This window comes from Alligator mississippiensis, chromosome 8 (assembly GCF_030867095.1).
Source record: "Alligator mississippiensis isolate rAllMis1 chromosome 8, rAllMis1, whole genome shotgun sequence".
NCBI classification, from domain to species: domain Eukaryota; kingdom Metazoa; phylum Chordata; order Crocodylia; family Alligatoridae; genus Alligator; species Alligator mississippiensis.
Window position 1 is genome coordinate 51,825,819 of NC_081831.1, and position 17,072 is coordinate 51,842,890.

General features: G+C 41.9%; 1 long non-coding RNA gene across 1 annotated transcript in view; it reads left to right on the top strand.

Annotated features, from left to right (window-relative positions):
- Positions 1-15,477, top strand: part of LOC132252150 (uncharacterized) — a 66,573-nt gene extending 51,096 nt beyond the window's left edge. Inside the window, exons 2-3 of the long non-coding RNA XR_009463952.1 lie at positions 8,551-8,730; positions 13,927-15,477. This is a non-coding gene — a long non-coding RNA (uncharacterized LOC132252150). The remainder of the gene's footprint in view (positions 1-8,550; positions 8,731-13,926) is intronic.
- The last annotated feature ends 1,595 nt before the right edge of the window (positions 15,478-17,072 follow it).

Genomic DNA, 17,072 nt, shown 5'->3' on the forward strand with positions numbered 1-17,072 from the left:
AGCCACCAATGCCAGACTGCGGCCAGCAAGGCCAGCCATACTTTGTCATGCATCCAAAGATGCATCTCATGCCAGTCCAGAGAGGTGATACTCCCCCTCTATGTGACTTTGGTCAGGCTGCAGTTGGAGTACTGCGTCCAGTACTGGGCGCCACACTTCAAAAGGGATGTGGCCAGCCTGGAAAGGATTCAGAGGAGGGCCACCCGCTTGGTGAGAGGGCAGCAGGACAGGCCCTATGAGGAGAGACTGAGGGACGTGAACCTGTTCAGCCTCAGCAAGAGGAGGCTGAGGGGGGACCTGGTGGCTGCCTACAAACTCATCAGGGGAGATCAACAGCAAATAGGTAGAGCCCTTTTCTCCCCAGCACCACCTGAGGTGACAAGGAACAATGGAAAATAAGCTGATGGAGAACAGGTTTAGGTTAGAGATCAGAAGGCAATATTTTACTGTTAGGGTGGCCAAAATCTGGAACCAACTTCCCAGGGAAGTGGTCCTCGCCCCTAACTTGGACAACTTCAAGAGGAGGTTGGACGGTCACCTGTCTGGGGTCTTGTGAACCCAGCATTCATTCCTGCCTGTGGCAGGGGGTCAGGCTAGATGATCTGTTCAGGTCCCTCCTGACCCTAGCTACTATGAAACTATAGAGGCACAAGCACTTCAGCTTTATGTTAATAAATGAATATAATTACACCATCCTACTCCTCTCGCTCTGAGCAACTGGTAGGTGGTAAGTAAGCTCTTCTAAAGCTATTTTTCCCTCAGTATGTCAAAGGAATAATTTAAAATAATTATGAGAGACAAAATATAAATGTCAGAATAGATATGGATAGAAAAAAACATCAGATAGAGGCTTTATCATTTGTTATAAATGTCATTTATGGTTCTGTTTAATGAATAGGTAATTACTTCGCTGTATATTGGTTCAGTTCTTAATGAAATCTTTACTGGATTAACAGCATGTATCATGCATATTATCCTACAGAATTTTAAAGGTTTTTTTTTCCTGAAATGAGCAATCTTCTGTACTGTGCCAATATGGAAAATGAGGGACAGTTGCAAGACAGATAATTTGTGTTCCCTTTTATTAGAAAATATATGGCCCTGTGTAGATGAAACGGGGGCCATAAATTAAAGTTGTGGGTTTTTTAAAACACTGCTTCAATTTAGGGCTGATTAAATCCCTGTGTTGTGCACACACCCTGATGACTTACCTGCCTGTCTGGCGGTGTGGAGGGGAGGGCAAGCTGCTGGCAGGTGGAGCAGTTCCTGGGCTGCAGGCAGAGGGGGCACTTCCCTCTGCAGCAATGGCAACCCCCCCAGGGTGGCCCCTGCCCACAGGCACCCGGCTTGGGCAGTCCCAGGGGGCACCACAGCTGTGGAGGGAAGGACTGGGGCCCCACGCAGCTCAGGCAGACGGCCAGCTCCACGAGGGGTGGGGAGTAGATCAGACTTGCCACTTTTCTTGGGTGTACCCTGCTTTCCTGAGCTGCTGTCAGGCTGCCTACAGGGCTTCCTGTAGAGCTGTGAAGCTGCATGGAGCCTGGTGCTTCATTCTGTGGATGTAGGGGCATCAAACTAAACCTCTTTGGCTGAGTTTTAGTTTGCTGTTCCCCAAGTCATTTAAGGCACATTACACCGCCGAATTTACTACAAAAGCTGGAATTAATGCACAATACGCCGCTGAGCCGTAAAAGTGGTGAAAAGTGGTGCAAAAGCATTTAGCCTACTTTAAAGTGTTGTGCACACATGCCCCTCATTTTGTCTACTCACAGCCTATGTGACTATTCTGTTTACATAAATGGTAGAAAACAGGGCAGGGCAGGGAGACATCTTGAAGATTAATCAATTCAGAAAGGCATAAGCTTTTATAGGTAACAGCCTAATCTGATGAAGAACACTATAACCTATGAAAGCCTATACCTTCCTGAACAAATTTGTCTTTAAGGTACATCATACCCTGCCTTCTGTCTGACTTCAAACTCAGATGACTACCTACCTCTCTGTTTTTACATTAAAATGTGTTTGAAGGTACTGGAAGGAGGAACACCTCTAGGAACATAAACTCCCGATATTACTTCAGTTCCAAATTCATCCCATTTAAGAGGGGTGGGAGTTGGTAACTCAGTTACAAAATATAAACCTCAGTTTGTGCTTTTTCTTTATCTTGTGATTTCCCTGCTAATACCGCTTGATTTCCTGGCAAAAAGGTTTCCCACTGCAGACCTCATGTCTACTGCTCAAGGAGCTAACTACACCTTCATAGTTAACCTAGTCAATGAGCTGCACCTCCACAAACATCAGCCAGCATCTCTTTACAATTCCATCATTTATTAAGATGGTGACATCTACACAAGAACCTGCTACATATGCATAAAAGGATATGGTTGGGGACACAATCAATGGAAAAAGTCAATTTTTCAAAAGGGCCATAGGTAAATATTTGCTTGCATATTTTGGAGCATTGTTGCTGCATTGAATAAATGATAGTCATGCAGGAGAGATGGAATCTGTGATGGAATTGACATTCACAAACTCTATGTCTCTGATATATGTGACTGCTTTCAAATGTATGTGAAGATAAGATGAATGCAGATGCTTATATGTTCAAATGCTCTGTGCACACTAATAGAGGGTGAATTTGAAACACTGAGACTGCCTCAAGCACATGTAAACTTATGTGTAGTAAAGAAGGACTATTTTGATCTTTTTATCATATTGGAAATACCAGGAATTTAATGTAGAGCCCTTCATGATGGTTACTGTGTCTCACTACTGAATTTATTTTAATTACAAATTATAAAACATATTCCCTTTGGTGAAGCACACATCTTAAGAGGGAAAATTAGGAGGACTGAGTGCAGCTACACTGTGATCAGAGGGTGTCTTTATATGTGCTCTGGGGATGGAGGGGAGGGGCACTTTAATTAAAGCAACTCTGAGAGTCGCTCTAATTAAAACACCTACAGTGTCTCCTGTATTCAGCATTCTCCAGTTCAAAAGGCGGGGGGTGGGGGTAAATAAAGCTTGCTTGATGAGCTTTAATTAAAGCACCTTCACTGACATTTTGAAGTAAAAGGATGCTGAATACATAAGATGCAGAGACACTGGAGCACACTAATTAGCATGATCCAGCAAACTTGATTAATTGAGTCTGCTCTGATGTGCTGTAATTATAGCATGTCAGAGCAGCAGCCCTGCATGTCTACAGGCATTCAGAGGTTCCTGCTGTTATGCATCAGACAAATTATTGTTTCCTTGAATAGTTAAGTTGAGATGCCAAAGCTGTCCAATTCCAAATTTGATTGTCATAATCCTCTATATATAGAAACGGAGGAGTTAAGCTATATGGTGCCATGGGCCTTATATTTCCCTAAATAAAATGGAACTATAATTTGGGCCTTGTTCCAGCAACAAGACCAAAAACAGCTCTATGAGCCAGACAACTCTTTTTGTGTATGAACATATTCCAATAGGATATAGTTCAATTCTATAAAAAATCTTCTCAGGTCAGCTGCAGTTATTAATCTTGTTGGAGCATAATATTTCTATGTTACACACATTTATACAATAAATTGATATGGAGGCATTTGAATTCCTAAAAGCTCTCCTACAGGAGATGGTTAAGTGGGTACAAAACAAATGAGATACTTACATGTACAATTTTAAATAGTTTACTTTGCCATTTATCTGAAGAATGCCACCAAGTATTTTTACATGTATATTCTCCAGGTATTCTTCATTAACTCAGAATCCCCAAAGGTACCGTTTTTGGCACCTAAAACAAAGTTAGTATAATCCACTGGATGCTGAGTGTTTTGGAAATCCTCACTATCTTGTAAAGCACTGGCATGCACTGAGTACCCTGATTTAATTTCAACTTTCTTGTGATTATGTGTTACCCGGCATAAATTTGGGGGATTGCAGCAGAGTTTGCTTAGGCTGGATGTAGTTTCTCACACTGCAAAGCTTTAACTCAAGGCATTGCACTTGTTTGTGTGCATCACTAGGACCAGCTGAAATTTTGCGAGTGGAGGCAAAGGGAACTATGTACACAAAAGACAGATTCTTTTCTATCTATTACGTGTGTAAATGGAACAGGCACTAAGTGTGATTCTATTCCCCAGTGTTTAAGTCCCTGAAAATTCATGAATACATCTATTTTTGTAACACTGTCATGACGTCTTAAAATCAAGCCTGAAAAACAGTAACAAGTAGGAAGAGGACTGACCCACTTTTTGTATTCACAATTTTTCAGGGGATCAAGATGGGTGGAATAGCCCCTATACATAGCTAATAGGTGGAATATAATACTTCAGGGGCTGATATTAAGCTATCCTAGGAAGCCCTTCTCAACCTTACAGATATCAGGCCATTGTGAGAAAGAGGGTAAGCTTATAGCAGATATCCCACTGTTGCTTACTAGGTGGTAATTTTTTTCTGGACAGACCCTATAATTTCTTACTCATCTTGTAGGACTTTGATAATATGAAAAAAGGACACCTTGGATACAGTGCTCTTTTTCATGTGCAAGTGCAGTATGCTTATACAATATGTAATGTCTGTTAGTTTTATAAGGGAATTTAAACTACTATTGTTTTTATGTACTGGAATATATAATCCAGGGATGTTATACACTATAGTGCATCTCTCAGCAATATTGCACATATTTAGATAGAACAAGGCTTCAGCTAAAGTGATTTGGAATTAATTCTTTTTCATTTTATTTTACTTTGTGGCTGGTAAGGTGATATTCATAGCCAATCTCTGTATATCAGCTGAACCATTATATTCAATTGTAATTAAAATAAACTGCCAGCATGAATTACTGTACATTGGTTTTAGAGATCTGTTTTTAGACAACCATTTCTTACACATGCAGAAAGACAGCAATTTGCTGTCTAACTTTGTATATTTATAAAAGACACTTGGTGTAAAATTAATTAGGTCATTAGAAACCTATTATCTTGCCTCTAAGGACTTGATTTTAAAAGCAAGTGTTTCCTATAAAATATGCCATCTTAGCATTCAAATCTAGTTGTGCTTCATTCTTCAGATTTTACAGTCTGTTCTCTGTTTTTGTCAGAATAGAGACATGTGTGAGACATCATATAGCAATCTCAGTATTTGGGCACGTCCCGGAAAAGGTTATTATTTAACTGTTTACTCCTTTGCGTAATAAACTTCAGTGAATAATTCCCAGTTAATTTTCTGTTCTGGGACTGTAGTACTTTTTGGACTTGTTCAAAACCAGTGGGTGCTTTTATGTATTTCTGCCTTGTTTGGGATTGTTCAGTTTCTGTTTTATGCCAAAAGACCTCATCTTACAGATAGCTCATGAAGTATTCTGTTTGCCAGTATGCAAAGGGTCCTGTTTCCCTGTGTTGGCCTCTTTTTAAGTGCTAGAACATGGGTCAGAAGTTTAGTAAACCTGCAGTGTTTTTTCTACACCTTATCCAAGGCTAATCACAGATATTCATAAAGCCCAAGGTGAAATCAATCTAAATTACATGGTTTCCTGCAAGCAGCATAGCGATAGATTAGTAGCAAATAGTACACAAGTTTGCCCTTCTGCAGGGGAGGCGGGTGGGGGGGAGGTGGAAGGGGCACACAAGGCTGCATGTACTCAACAAGGCCAGCAGTTTGGGGATACTCCTGCATGACTCCCAGCAGGCCCCACAGCCTCCCTGGGCTGCCAGAAACTGTTGAGTGCAGCCAAGTGCCCGGGCAGTTTCCCCCTGCTGTCAGCTACAGACAGGTAGCCTTGGAAGGGAGGTGTCTGTATCCTAGCATGAAACCTATTGTGAAGCACCCACGTTATACACACACAACTCACACAGGCTATCAGGCATAGGTAAGCATTTCAATCCAGCTCTTTTTCCTCCCCTGGATGCTGCCTGCTTGCAGCTGACAGATACCTATGGCTGATGGACAATGGGGCAGGGAGAGGGCAGAATGCTCGGTCATGCCCGCCAGTCCAGTTGGGGTCTGTAGTGCTGCGCCCATTTGCAGGGCTTCTTCTGGGCTCAGCATGAAGTTTGTGTGTATATCATAGGGTGCTTCATGACAGGTTTCATGCAGGGACACAGATGCCACCCTTTCCACCCTCCTGCGTGCTACCTGCCTGAGGCTGACAGCTGGTTGGAGGCAACAGGTGGGGCTGAGGAATGGGTCTATGCTAGAAAAGGCCTGTGCTGACTCAGTTCTGGGTGAATTCAGAACTGGACCAACTGGATGCTCAGCCAGAGCAGCAGAGTGAGTGCTAGCACGCCTCCCTGCAAGGGGAGAAGCGGGCTATTGAAGGGCTGCAAAGGTGCCTAGGATGACAGGAGACACTGACATAACATGAATCAATAGGGATCTGGTACAGAAGTTTGATTTACCTATCTAACCTAAATCGATTAAGTTTGAGTGCACATTGATCTAGGTCTAACTTAGACCAAGGTCCACTGTTTTTAAACCAATTTGTGTGTACTGAACTTCTGTTTCATTATGATTATATACTGATTTCTGATCACCAGGGAGATGTGGGTTTTCTGTTTCCCATGGAAAAACAGAGTAAATTGTGGATTTTACCTTTTACAGGAGGCAAAAATGGATTTCTCATTTTACTAGAGAAACCTGAAGATTTTGCAGTTTTGCCATGGAGGGAACGGGAGGAGGGCAGGCAGGCAGGCAGCCTGGAGAACTGCTCCCATTAAGTAAGTTAGGGATAGTGGTATTGAGGCCTCCATAAATAGAGAGGAAGGGAGTTGAGCAGGGCTAGGGCTGGGGCTGGCACTGCTACCCAGCTGATCAGTGCTTGGGGCCTGGGGCTGGACTGTATGGCTGCAGGGCCAGTGGAATGGGGCCATGGGTGGGTTGTCCAGAAGGTGAGGGAGTAGAGCCAGCTTTCTGCCACTGCATGCACTCTCAGGGGCAGGGGGCACCTGTGCCCCCCAGATCTGTATGCAGGCCAGAGGGTCTTATGCTGCTAGCTTCAGGCTCATGGTCCCTGCTCTGCTGCCCTCCTCCAGGCCCTCTGTAGACTGGCATTGCAGAGAAGAGCACAGCTTCGCAGGAAGATGCCTGCTGCTGTGACATCTGCACTTCCCACCACCGTGAGATCTGTAATACCCACATCCCCTCCAAGCAAACCTGTGCTGCCACCCCTGCTGCAGCTGTACAGGCAGGGGACCCCTCACCAGGGCAGCGCAGAGCTCACAGCAGCAGGCAGTTTCCTGCATGACTGCTTTTTTTTGCAGTGCTGGGTTGCACGTGGTGAGCTGTGGAGGCCCTGGGGGTGGGCAGTAGGGCAAGACCCCACAGTGGGCAGCACACAGCTCCCACTCTGTGCATTGATGTGGGGGGCATGGATCCCCGTGCTTCCCAGGAGTGCACACCATGGCAGGAAGCAGCCCCTCTCCCCCTTCCACCCAAGCCAGCAGCGGGGGAGGGGGGAGCCAGGCTCCGCTCCATTGCAGCAACCACTGCCTTCTGCCAGGAGCAGGGGGCTGTGGACCCATGTCCCTGGCCCCACAGCCCTGGAAGCTGGGAGCCTCTTCTGACAGGGCTGGGGGAGCAGGAGCTGCAGGTGTGGGGTGAGGGGGGGGGGGGGTCTTTCATTTTAATCACAGTTTTCGAGATTTTTATCAGAGAATTGGTGATTTTTATTTTATTTTTTTTAATCCGGGAAAACCAGGATCCCTGCTGATAACTTATAGCTGTAAAAGTGTTGTCTGTACCTGGGGTCCAGGATTATGTGATTGTCTTTGTGTTATGCATTGCTAGCTATGTCTGTGACATGTTTGTAACTATTTGTCAGATGCATTCAAATACAGAGGGTGGGTGAAATAAACTTCACTATCACAGAAGGATGCAGAAGTCTGTACATTCGGAGAAGTGTTTTCCTCCTTCTAAGTGAGATGATGACAGAAATGCTCCTACAGTTCTTGTAACTCCTAAGTTAGAGACACCGCTTAAAAATGTTTAAACCCTGCATGATATATTATAATCAGACCCAGATCCATTTCAGCCCTATGAGAAGAAATTAAGTTGTGATTTCTAATAAAACTTTGTTGTGTATTTTGTGAAGCTTCAATTGAGTTTTCCCTGCCATGATCTCATCTTTCACATGAAAGATCAAATCTATTATATAGCTTTAAGATATGGTTTTCCTTTGTATTGTTTTTATTATTCCAACGGCATAATTTTGATTGTGTACATAGTATTAACATATCTTTCTTTTTATTGGTTATTTTGTTTTCTCTTTCTCTGCATCTTATTCTGTTTCTCTAGATACTTATTGACCTCTATCTCAGGCATACCCCTCAGTTGTGTGTCTACATGTTCTTTAATGTGCAGTAGTTACTGTACATTTTGTTTAGTACTTGCTTAATGAAGTACTAACTAAATGCACAGTAAGTAGAGCTGGCACATTTTTTTTTTTTTTATGCTTACTGTGTTGCAGCCTAATAACACTGTGCCATAGCTTATTAGCACAGTTTTTGACCCGTACACTATTCAGTGTTATTAGGCTACTGCACATTACCCTGCCCAGTGTGTCTCTTACAGGTGTGCTGTCCAGTAGTGAGCTGCCCTGGCAATGCGAATATGGAAGAGAAGAGAGCAGAGTGAGACAAACCACAGTCTCATTCCAAAACAAACAAGAAGGGGCATCTTCTTCATACACAACCTTATATGTGTGCAGTAGAGATTTAGGTTGATATTTTCAAAGCTGCTTCAGCAATTGGGGTAAGCTATTCTCATCCAGTTTATTGAAACCTGTGGGTAAGGACATGGTTCTGATGCCTAGGATAGAATTTTGTAACAGCTAAACTTTTGAGTGACTGCTGAATTTAATTCACAGCAGCCAGCTGTGTTTCAGAATGCATTTTCATTTTCTGAATAACTGTGAAGAGCAGCTGTCCTTTTTCTTCTGTATCTATTTTTGTATTCTCCTCTCCTCCCCACCACCTCCAATAAAATTATTAGACATTTAAAAATGCAGTTATTCAGATTTTGAAAGTTTTTTTCCCCAACTTCTATTGACTAGGAATTCTATATCAAGGGTATATGGATGGAGCCTTTGGACTGAGTTCCATGTGAGGGATAGCTTGGAGCTGTACCAACCTAGGGAAAACTTGCAAGTCAGTCATAATTTGTTGCTTGCTTTCAGGGAGACAGGTTACTTTACCTCTGTTCAGGATGCAGTCCCCCCTGCTCTGCTTTTTATCTGTCTAGCCAGGGTCCCCCCTTTTTCCCTTTACACTTGCTGCAGACCCTCACATTATTCCGATCTTCCCCTCTACCTGTTTGTATAATTGGGGCAGCCATACAATTGCACTCAGGGGAAGTTATACTCCCATTACCGCCCCCACATGCAGAGGATCTGCCTCTTGCTATACGATATATATCTTGTTGTAATATCTCACTTTGGACCTTGTTCATCCCATGATGCAAATAATCAATAATGGGCAATTTTCCTTTAAAGAGAAAAAGTAACATTGAAGCAGCAGCACCCAAGCTTTTTAAATTCTGTTTTAACTAAATATTACTGATCACATTCCCTGTGTCCTTTTCCATGTTTTATAAAACATCTCTCTTCAGTATTTCCAAAGCAAGAGAGAATTAAAAACAATACAGTAATCAACAAACATACTGGAGAAATGTCTGCTTCTCTGGCTCTTGCACTCCTTTTTTCAGAAAAAAAGAGAAAAATCTTTTAGATCCTTCCCTCCTAAAAAATTGCTTTAGGCAATTTAGCCAATTTCACTGCTCAACCAGAATTTTTATTTACTGCATTTGTCTGTGGTTTCTTCAAAGCCACCTGCCTGGTCTCCCTCCTTTTCAGAGACTTCCCTGCCGTGAGTCTGAATGCTGCTGATCATATGGGTAGGATTCAGCTCAGAGAAACACAGCAAGCACAATTTACCTTTAACATTCAGCTTCCAGCTTCTGTGCTGTGGTGCCAGAGTTTTGTTTTTGCTTACAGTGAATGCTCTAGATTGCCACAAAGAGAATTGTTTTGACTTTCTGCAGAACTTGGAAACTTCTTTTCACCTTTACATTAAAAAAACTTTTTGCATAAAGCTACCAGAGTTACACAGCTGGTAATCAGAGCACGACAAACAAAAAGAATTAGTTCTCATTTAAAATTACTTTGTCGAGAGACCTGGATTAGACAAAGAATGGATATTGCTGTACCACACTTCCAGCATCTACTGTCCTTTGTTCTGGAGCCAAAAACTAGAAAGGCTTGCAGAACCAAAAAGTGTTGTGTTTTAATGTCAGCAGTCACAAAGGCTCTGCCTCAAACAGTGATCACAATGTGATCTGAAGCAGACTAGCTGGTGCTGTGAGAAAGATGATGCTTCATTGGGAAATGATCACAAGGCATCATATCTGTGTGTAAACAGTCTAATATTAGGGACAACACTATGAGAAGGTGGGTAGATCAGATAAAAAGTACTTATTTATTATACAAGAGAGAAGGGGTTTTGGTGGTTGATATTTTTTGTTGGACCAACTGTGTACTTGGGCTAAAGTTGAACAAGTTGAAGAAGAATGGTTTGCATTTGAAAGCTTGTCTAATTTATTCCAGCTATACAGTTATTCCAATAAAAGATATAACCCCCCCCCCCCCCAAATCCTTGCCTCTCACATAATTATTGGATCATCATGGCTACAACACCACTCTAACACTATCATAACATGCAAATTATTTATTATAGGCATTTAAATAAAAAAGGCTGTGGCTAGGGACAGAAGCTGCTTGCAGACATTAAAACAAACAAACAAACACACACTTTACCTTCAACCCAACTCTGTAGTGTTTGTATACATTGGGCACATCCTGGGGCTTTTTGGCACTTTTATCTAAAGATGATTGAATTAGCTATTAGATGGTGGCGGCAAAAAAGCCCCGCTAAAGCACCTGATCTATACAGATATTGGGTGAGCCGGGTCCAACTAATGCAATGCTTCTCCTGGGCATGTGCTGGCCTTGGTGCAGCAACACACTGAATTTAGAGTGCTGTTGTTGGGTCGCAGGGTTAATGTCTGCAAGCAGCCAGAAATTACACACAAACTGATATAACTGATCGGAAACAGGTTCAAATAGATTCATAGGTATTAGGGTTGGAAGGGACCTCAGCGGATCATCGAGTCAGACCCCTGCCCCAAGCAGGAAAGAGCAGTGGGGTCAAATGAAGAAGTTCTTCTTGATGTCTAACCTGAATCTCCTCTCTGTTAGTTTGTGGCCATTATTTCTAGTTACTCCAAGGGGTGCCCTGGTAAACAGAGCATCTCCTATCCCTCGCTGCACCCCCCTCCCCCCCATGAATTTGTAGACAGCCACAAGATCACTTCTCAGCCTTCTGTTGCAGAGATTCAGGTCCCTCAATCTCTCCTCATAGGGCCTTACCTGAAGGCCTCTAACCCTACAAGTGGCCCTCCACTGATCCCTCTCAAGGTTATCCACATCCCTCTTGAAGTGTGGCACCCAAAACTGGATGCAGTACTTCAGCTGCAGCCTCACCAGCGCCACATAGATGGCAAGTATCACCTCCCTGGACCTGTTTGTGATGTACCTGCGAATGCATGATAAAGTGCAATTAGCTTTACTGATCACTTCATCACATTAACGACTCATGTTCATTTTGAAGTCAACTATGACTCTGAGATCCCTTTCTGCTACAGTACTGCTGAGAGGATCACCCTGTAAGTGTGTTGCTGATTCCTTCTCCCTAGGTGCAGCACTTTGCATTTGTCCTTGTTGAATTGCATCCTATTCTGCTCTGTCCACTTCTCCAACCTTTCCAGATCTTCCTGGATTTGTTCCCTGCCCACTAGTGTGTTTACTTTAATTTGCTGTCATCTGCAAATTTGGACAGAGTATTCTCCACACCCTTATCCAAGTCACTGATGAAAACATTGAATGGCATTGATCCAAGGACTGAACCTTGGGGAACTCCACTGCCCAGGTCTTTCCAGGTCGGTGCGTCCCATTAGCCAATTTGCCACCCACCTGACTCTGTAATCATCGACATCACAGCTGCTCAGTTTATTTATAAGAATAGGATGAGATACTATATCAAAGCCCTCCTTAAAATCCAGGTAGACGAAATCTACCTTGTCCCCTGCATCTAAGTATTTTGTGACCTGGTCATAAAAAGAAACAAGTTTAGTCAGGCCGGATCTACCTGCTATGAACCCATACTGGTTGCCCTTCAGCATTATTTTTCCTGCTGGACTCTCACAGATGTGATCCTTAATAATTTTTTTCAAATGTTTTCCCAAGGATAGACTAACTGGCTGATAGTTACCCGGATCTTCCTTCCTCCCCTTCTTAAAAATAGGGACCACATTGGCCCTCTTCTGGGACCTGACCCGAGCAACATGAGTGCTCAAACAACTGTGCCAGTGGTTCTGCTATGACGCTGGCCAATTCCTTGAGCACTCTTGGATAAGATCATCTGGGCCTGCTGACTTAAACACATCCAGCCCCTCCAAGTATCCCTTCACTAAGTCGGTGCTAAGAGTTGGTGGGATAGTTTCCCTCCTATGCCTTCCTACAGTCCATTTGGGAGATTTATCCTGATCTGTGTTCAGGACTACAGAAGCAAAAAACTCATTGAAGACCTCAGCTTTGCCCCTCCTTTCTGTCACCAATTGCCGTAGTCTGCCTTGTAGGGGCCCTATGTTACCGTGCACCTTCTTTTTGCTCCCTATATACATGGAGAAGGACTTTTTGTTGTCTTTAATTTTAATTGCCAGCCTAACTTCCATTGCAGCTTTGGCCTTTTTAACTAGATCCCTGCAAGTGTAAGCCAAGTAGGTATACTCCTCCTTGGTAGCTGCTTCCACAGTCTGTACGCCTCTTTTTTCTCCCCTAGGATTTCCTGGATTTCCCTATTCAGCCAAGAGGATTTCTGTACACAAATAATAATGTTTCTGTTACACAAATCTGTAACACAACAAAAGTTCAGTGCACTTAAACTGCTTTCAAACTAGCTAACACCAGTTTAAGACAAACTGGATGGATATAGTATCAGACTTAACTGATTCAGGTTAAATTGATTTATTGAAATTCTGTCTCAGATCCCCTCCAGATCCTAGTTAACTCACAGTACCCAGCATCCCAGGGGGATGCTTTGCATCTCCCCTACAAACCCCCTGCCTTACAAGGTGGGCAGGCTAGCCTTGGCCCAAGCTGTTTGCTCCAGCTGAGCAGGGAGGTGTGCTCTAGTGCCCACCGACTTTTGGCCTGGGCCACTGCAGTCATGTAGTTGCACTTCCAGAACCAAAGATGAATGTCTGTTCATTTGCTTATCAGTTTAATTTACATAGTTTAGACTAACCTATGAAGATTTAATCAATCCAGCCTCAGGCTTTTTGACTGTCTGTACTTAGCCTATAAGGCTAAACTGTGTATCAGGTCCTCACAGTGCACCTCAGTTCTCTGCTTGTCTTTTGAATTGCACTATGAACTGCCTTTTGAAAACTTGCACAGAATTAAAATACTCCATTTGTTTAGCCTCTTTTGAGCACCTTTAAGGATAGGATGCAACAGACTGACACTGATTTTTACAGTTTTGCAATGTAAGTTTATTTGACTATAATATTCATCTAATACTTTATAAACTAAAATATCATTTCTGCAGAATAGTCAGAATACAGTTAATTAGCAAAGTGCTGACCAGGCACAAAAAATAGATCTCTCTAAAATGTTAAGATGACAGTAAGCTGATCTTGCAAATGTGCTGTGTTTTAATTGTCTGCTTATGGCAAGCTTGCTTGGTATTGATGCATACACATGGTGGAGGCATTCACTAAGCATGTTAAATGGCTTTTAACAGAAACCTGCTGCAAACTTAACTTTGGTAAGAGTGGTGTTGTAGACAAACTACTGCAAAGCTAATTTGAGCCAATGTTTGATGTCTCTTTCAGGTAACCTTGGCAGAAGAATTTAGACAACTGAATTGATCAGGCTAATCCCATGCAGAGGGAAGACTGCTGCAGCCTTGCACTGTCCTTTCAAAATCCACAGGTTTTATGGATAGTCTGCTGTGACAAGCTTGCTGTAAATTTGTGACAAATGTACAGATAACACCTTATTATAAAATAGTTTGGAACGTTTTATATGTAAGTTGCTGAATAAGTAATAGCAAGCCAGTAATCCTACACCAAGCAAATCAGGGAGATGCAGTTTGGGTTAGTCACGATTACAGTTATCCTTCAAGCTGTATTGTTAAAGGAATGCTGCTGCTATATAGTTCTGTCATTTTTGCTTTAGGGAGAATTAGGCAGTATGAAAGCATGACCTTAATAAGACAACACAGAAAATAGCAAGGATCTGATTGTGGCCTTGCACTTGGGTGGTAATTTTCCTCTATACCAAGAGACTGTAAAATGCTACCATTTCAGAATAAAAGATCCTTGCAGCTATTTTGTATGGAAGTAAAAGGCTAATAGTGAAGAAAGGGGCTCCAAAGGCATTTGAGTATGCCAGAAGGCACACTTACTTGGGAAAACTGACCAGCATAGCTACAGCAGAATAACTCCTTCATGTGGACATACTATTTAGAATTAAAATTGATATTGGACCCCATGGGATGAGAGTGCCACTTTGAAATTAATGTAATTATTTCAGTTTGCAGATTAGCCCCTAATACTCTGTATCACACAGTCACTGCCATAAATTTGTCATTTACTCATGAGAGACTTAGAAATAAGTAAACAAAAAAGCTTACCAGAGTAAATGAACTGGATGGCACCTGACCTTATGCACTGCCAACCTGAGTCCTCTGATACTTTAAATTTGAAACTGGCGAGTAGAAGAGTGCACAAAGTGATGACAAGGGCCACTGAGGGCCAAAACCTTGTTCGGAGTGCCCCTACTCCTGAAAGGGAACTCTGGATGATTTGAGCATGTGTTCATTCCCATTTCTTTGGTATCACTGCCACCAATGAAAAAAGCAGCAACCTCTCCTGTACAGTAGGGAAACTCTGCTGGTAGTTGTGAGGAATGAATACATAGTGGTAGTGATGCATGGAGTTATGGTACTTCTCTTATTCTGCTCTCCCTCACCCTCTTTCAGCTAGCTGTCTCTTTCCTATGATAGTAGGAAAAAGCTCATAATTTTCTACCAGTGATATCGTAACTAGCCCCTACACAGATGCACAAAAGGAGAGCTCATGTCTTTGTCATGCACAGTCTCATGTACAGTTTGAGCAGAATGTAGTGTGTACTCTTCTGATCCATGATGTAAAGGGAGCAGAGAAGTCCTGAAGAGCTAGAGAATCATTGTAGAAGTGAGACGGCATAGTTGATGCGTCTACTATTTTATTCAGAAAAAAGGAACCTTTAAAACATTAGTTTTATGTAGAGCTTTTTGGCAAAAATTCATCACAAGTAAAACTAAAAACTGCCTTGGCTTCAAATCCTGTGTAACTGAAAGACGGGAGGTGAAAGCAGAATAGAATCCTGGGCTGAATCCTGTTTGGTTACTATACTGAAAGATTTGAAAATGACAATGGGAATTAGCTGGTAATGAGCAAGAAACTCCACTCATGTTATCTTATGGGAAGATGGGATACAAGTGTTGTGCCCTGTCATTGCACAACAGAAATCGGTATTTGGAATTCATCTGTTAACTCTGTGTGTGAGTACATGTGTATGTATATAGTGGAGAAAAAAACCCCAGAAGGGGGTCCTTTTGATTGCCCCCTGGCAAAGAATTAGCAGGGAAAAGACTCATGGATATTTTGGAAATGTGTTAAGATGTGGACTGTGTCTTGCTAAAGGAAAAGGTAAAATAGAGACAGAAGGAAGAAATGAGATATTAAAAAAGCTTAATCTTCACTAGCAATAGCCTATTCTCCCTACCATCCAAACAGCCGAACCACAGAAAAAGTGCATTCTCCTCTGAAGAAGGATGGGAAGGCAGACACAGCCTAAGAAGGAAATAATTAAGCAAATGAATGACACCACATTTTATTTTCACCTGCAAAACAGAAGCAATGAAATATTTGGCTTCTTTTAACTTGAAGAAAAATTCTCTTCATCCCTACAACCTATTGACACATAGAATTTGTATTATAAACATTTCAGTGTGACATACAAATCACTCATCATCCTCTCAGACTGGAGACAATGCAGTTTCAGGCATGGTATTTTTAGAATCAGAATCATTCCTTTTTTCTGCTGTTGCACAGTTAAAGCTAGAGAGGTAGAATGGTTTTGAATTCTGGAGGGGGCTCAAATAACAATCATCAACAAAAAAGTTGAGCCTTTAGGAAGGAGGAGGCTTATGAAACTACAGCATTATTAAGCATAATTCTTTCCTTGAGCCTCATAGATCCTCTGGTCTTAGCTGAAAAAAGTTCATTGGTCTAGTTAAAAAATAAAATCAGAAGGCTGTTTTACCTATACAGGGCCAGTTCAAGTCAGTTCTAGCTATGAAAGTCTTTGAACAAACACCTAGAATTGGAGAAATATTAGGAGAAACTATTTTGTGAATATTCTTTCAAATAATTAATTTAATTCACTAGAGGTATGAGTAACACTGATTTCCCAACACATCAGTTTACAGATAATATTCATTAAATGAATCTTTAAATGCATGCTATAGAATTCTAATGAAAAACAAATCTGGGATTTCTAAACATATGAATTTTGGAAACAATATTCTGTTAACAGTTAACAAACAGATTGTTTCTGAGTTACATTCATTTAATCAAGAAACAGACATGTTCCATTTGACTGATGGGTTCAAGTATGGAAGTCTGAACATTAAATATTTGCTCAAAAGTAATTTATAGGCCAGGAATTATTCACGAAAATTATTGGGTAGATCATTTCAAATCATGAAGAAACTTTAGCTAAGAATTTTTACAGTAATTCTAAGGGAAAAAAAATGAAATCCTGGAATAATTATCTCATTATGAATCATTTAACCAGCTTTAGTTGGTGGGTGCATTGAGCTGCAAAAAGTATCATGGCTGTCCTTTTGCCTAATGAAGAGCCTCAACAGAGAACCGGTTATTGCAAGGATCATGAACGCTGAAATATTCTTCAATAAATACAGGTAATT